Here is a 5,164-nt window from a genome sequence, read left to right as displayed (position 1 = left end):
GTGCGGTTGTTGGTCCTCCCTCGCGGTCCGCCACAGTTTCCTCCCTCTTTCCCTCCTGCTCCCCAACCCGTCCTGTTCCACTCAAGTAGGAGCCGAGGCTGCTGCCCGGGTTTGCAGATGGTCTCTACCCCCTCCTCCCGGACCCACCCCCTCCCGCAGCTGAGCTCTGCCCCTCGCCCAGAAACACTCCCTGAGTGCGCGGGGAGGGCTCTCAGAGGGAGATGGAGGACAAGAGGCAGCGGCAGGTGCAGACAGGGCTGAGCCCCAGTCGCCCGCCTGTTTCCCACCTCCAGCCTCGAGGCTCCCTAGCTAGCCCTCCTAATCGGTCCTGAGCCGGCGGGTGACGTTGCGGCGCAGCCAGAGACACAAAGGCGACTAGTGGAGTCAGTGGCGTTGGTGGCAGCCGTGCGCCGGGCTGCAGGAGGCAGTCCCGAGCCGAGCAGCGGGAGCGGCCGCCCGCCAGGTCCCGAGTCTTCTCGGGGGCTGCCCGCAGCGAGCCTAGCGAGCCGGAGCACCATGGGAGCCCGCGCATCCCGCCCTCCCCCCCGACTCCAATCCCGGCCCGCCCCCTCCCCGGGATGCCACTCCTGCTGCAGATGAGCCTGACCTGGGCCAGCCCAGCTCCAGACAAAGCCAGGTGGGGAGCCGCGCAGGTGAGGAGGACGAGCTCCTGGAGCCTGGCGGCAGCGACGGCAGAAGCTTCAGAGGGGGTGTGCGGGAGGGAGTGGAAAGGATCCGAGATAGTCCGGGCTCTGAAGGAGGCAGGAGGTGAGGGGCTCGGGGCTATACCGACATCCTTCCCCGAGGGCCAGCTTGGCCGGCAGGAGACAGGCAGGGGTTTGGTGATGCCTGGGACCCGCAGTTGCTCCGCATCTGTTAGGGTTCCGGGAGGATGTAAAGAACCCAAGAGGGCGGTAAGTACCAAGCCCTGGACAGCGCAAACCTAAAGGCAGCAGTGAATGGGGCGAAGCTTTCTTTGGTAACTTGAGTGGTTAGCTTCCAATTTACCGTCCCCCCTCACCCACTTCTTTACACAAAATACAGGTGGACATATAGGTGCAGGACGCATAGGACACATGTATGCGTGTGGGAAAGTCTGCACTTAATGCTTTCCTCTATTTAAATCCATCTGATCTCTCGAGTAAAGCAATTCATGTTCAGTTTATTATCAGCGGGATAAGGTTGGTGGAAGTGTTAGAACGGGGAGCTTAGGCTGGCTGGAAAAGAAGAGCTGGTTTCCAGGCTCAAGAAATGTAAATACCTTGGCTAAAATGAATTCGCAAGAAGAAAGCTGGTTTTTGACAAGTTTTCAATGCCTGGGGTCTTCATTCAAAATAGAATGATGACCTCCAGCAAACCTCTGATGGGGTACCTTGTGCATACATTAAAAAAATATTTAGATCTCCCGGTACATTGACATGTGAGACTTATACTTGTATCTGGCTGGTGAGATGAAGATTTTCAGCTAAATATACCCGGAAGATGGCAAAGCTGTGTGTGGAATGTGCATTTCTATATGCCAAAGATGCCATGGCTATGTAATAAATAGTTAATGACAGCCAGTGATTCATAAATCATAACGTGAAATTCCTGCAGGTCATAGATCAAACTGTAATCATTATTTGTACACTTCCTTGGCACAGAGGGGCATTCTGAACCAGCATTTCAGTTATATAACAGAATAATACAAGCGTGTAGCTGAGCATTGTTTGGCACTGAGATTCCTCACAAATTGTAGCCTGTGCTTAAGGTGTTGTACACACAATGGCAACAAACCTCTCTGTTTATTAACCCCTTTAGGTTGGAGTTAAGTTATATGTTGTAAGAACAAGGAAAGGTCCAGAGCTACTGGAGGAATCTTGTGTGATAGAATCGATCCTTTTTGTAGAGGATTTTAGGGGACCTGTTTATTTTGGGTGAGGAAATGATTCAGAGTGGAAACCCAGAGACGGCAAATCCCATGCCAAGCCAGCCTAATTTGTCTGTAATGATGAGGTGCTGTGTCCCTCTGTGTTTAATACGGGTTTTATTTTTATGCATTATAAGAAGAGTTGCCAAGGGCTGTTTGCCAGTCTTAATGTGGCCAATTATAAACCCCACCCAGAAGCTTAAAAGCTGCCACCACCCTCCTTGGTGAAGAGTGAATATAAATGACAGCCCCCACCCCCTTTCTTTGACAGCTGGAATATTTCTGACTTCCCTTAAGGTAGAAGCCAGCTGGAGCTAATTCATGCATTAGGTACCATTCTGAACCAAGGATCTGTTTTTACCAACTCGATGTTGTTTTGGTTAATGTTGAAGTTAGGGGAGATTGGTGTAGTTTGAGCTTCATAGAGCATCTCAGTAAGATATAAGGGGTTTCATATAACCCAATAAAGAGCTTTCTTGTTATTGAAGATCAGAGTTCGAAGGGGACTGAGGGTAGAGTAGCATGGAGGGAGATGAGTATGCAGAAACAGCAAATTTAAGGTTTGGTTGTTTGTTGTTGTTGTTTTTGCTTGTTTTGTTTGTTTTGTAGCCTGAAAGGACAGTTTAGAGGAAGTGTCAGATTAAGTCTGACTTGATCCTCGTTTGGGATATGTATATATATAAGGAACTGAAGATGGGTGAAAATTCACTTGGTGTTGACAGCTCAAGGGAAAAAGAACTGTTCAGCTTTATTTATGAGTACAGTAAGGCCAAGGAGGAAATGTTGATGCCTAACAGTACTAATAAGCAGTGCAATACATAAGTGCTGGCTATTATGGGCTTTTAAATTTATTGTGAGTAGAATGTTCCTTGAGACATTTAATTTGACTTTTTTATTCTCTCCAGTAGTAACTGCATGGGAAAGAATTTTGTGGCCTTCCAGTTCCAGAGTGCATTTAAGTAATTGGCTATCTGCGATATCATCTCTCTCCACCTGTTGTACATTTCCTATCTGGCTATGTGAAGAGTTTGGTACTTTCTCTTCATCAGCAATATTCCATAATAGAGGTTAACGAAAGAAGATTACTTCTACAGTTCTGCCTCATAAACCATAAAAGACTGCACATTTGAGGGATTGTTGTTGTTTTTTCTCATGCTATCCACAATGTGGCAAAGAAGCTGATGATAGAAAATGTCCATCATTTCCGAATCTTGACAAATGAGTCAGAAATGAATCTCACAATAGTAATTTCATTTAATAATTAAAATAAGGGAAAAGTAACAGATCTGCTCATTACTCAGTTTAGGAGGTCTTAGATCTTAAATTCTATGGAAACTGGATCCCTAATCTTCAGTACAATTTAAACCTGAGATAGAATCAATATAGGAAGAAGAAAGTAAAGAATTAAGTGGTTAAAGAAATAAAAGGAATCCACTCTCAGCTGCCCTCCCTGGTCAGGGAGTGAAGTGTTCTGGTTAATCAATCGTGTATCTTTAGTGTACTGTACTTCTTCCCCTCTTCCAGTCAGCCTAAAGTTAAACAGTAATCAAAATGAAACCACCAGAGGAATGGAACTACTAAGAAAGCTAAAGCAATATTTAACCATGGTATTGCAATTCTAGAGTCCAGTTGGAGGGAAATGGGGATCTCACTAGATTCCTTATTTTTATGTTTATGTTATATTGAGGCCTTTGTTGTCGTTATTGTTGACATTATAGTCATTTTTCAATACTGCACCCTCAACATAGTACACACACACACACACACACACACACACACACACACACGTTGAAGCAGTTAAGAAAAACTAACAGAAAATGCAATGTTAGAGTGCTAGAATTAGAATTAGGAAGACCTGAGTTTGAATGCCACCTGACACACTTTCTAGCTGTTAAGTTTCTGGACAAGTCACTTCCTTTCTGCCCTTCAGTCTCTTCCTCTACAAAATATGGATAATAAAAACACCTAGATTACAGGATGAGAATCAAATGAAACATTTTTTATAAAGTCCTTTGCAAACCCCAAAGTATTACATAAAATAAAGATACTATTATTTATTAATAATAATAGTATTACTATCTTTACATTTAATTGGAAAAAATAAATAAAATACTTTATTAAAAATAATAATAGGGGCAGCTAGGTGGCACAGTGGATAGAGCATCAGCCCTGGAGTCAGGAGTACCTGAGTTCAAATCTGGCCTCAGACACTTAACACTTACTAGCTGTGTGACCCTGGGCAAGTCACTTAACCCCAATTGCCTCACTAAAAAAAAATTAATAATAATAATAATAGTATTACCCCTTATCTCACTCATAAATCTGTTTCATCCTTTGTTCTTCTTTGTCATTGCAATTAATCTAAGTACATTTGCCTTTTAGCATTGTTTTTAGCATCCTTAACCTGGAGCCCACTGGATAGATTTCAGGGTGTCTATGAATATGGTTGGAGAAACCTTTGCATCTTTATTTTCACTAATTTCTAATAAAATATAGCATTTCTTTCAATTATGAATGAAGGCAATAGTCTATAGGGATCCATAAGTTTTACGAGACTACAAAGGTTTCCATGACACGAAAACAGTTTAAGAACTCCTGTGCTATATTATTGTCATCATTTTGTGTGTATATATATATATATATGTGTATGCATGCACGCACGCATGCAAAAGCCCATTCTCTGTTTACTTGTTCTGTATCACATCATACAAATCTTCCCATATTTGTCTCAATTCTTCCTTTGTCATTTCTTATAGCATGATAGCATTGTATAACATTATATGACACAATTTATTCAGTTCTTTCTCAAATAATGGCTGCACAAATTGTTTCCAGTTTGTTGTTATCACAAAGACAACTATTGTGTGTATTTTAAGCATACATGATGACTTTCTTTCTATTTTTGACGTCTTTGGGATATAAACGCCCAGTCTGAGAATCAAGGGTGAAGAGCTATTAACTGGGAACCACATTTTAAGAGGACCATTGACAGACTGCTACCTATTCAGATAAGGGTGACAAGAATGGTGAAAGGCTTGAAAACCTTGTTAAATGAGGAAATGGAGTTGTTTAAGTTAGAAAAGAAATATTTTAGGTAATTCATGATAGTCATATTCAAATATTTGACCAGCTGTCATTTGGTAGAGAGAGTGGATCCTTTCCATGTTACTATAGTTGACAGAACTGGGACTAATTGGTAGAAATTACAAACAGCAAAATTTCAGCTCCACAGACAAAAGAACACTAGCAAGTAGA

The sequence above is a fragment of the Dromiciops gliroides genome, chromosome 2 (genome assembly GCF_019393635.1).
Source record: "Dromiciops gliroides isolate mDroGli1 chromosome 2, mDroGli1.pri, whole genome shotgun sequence".
NCBI lineage: Eukaryota > Metazoa > Chordata > Mammalia > Microbiotheria > Microbiotheriidae > Dromiciops > Dromiciops gliroides.
The sequence above is the reverse complement of the archived record's forward strand: the minus strand, read 5'-3'. Positions refer to the sequence as shown.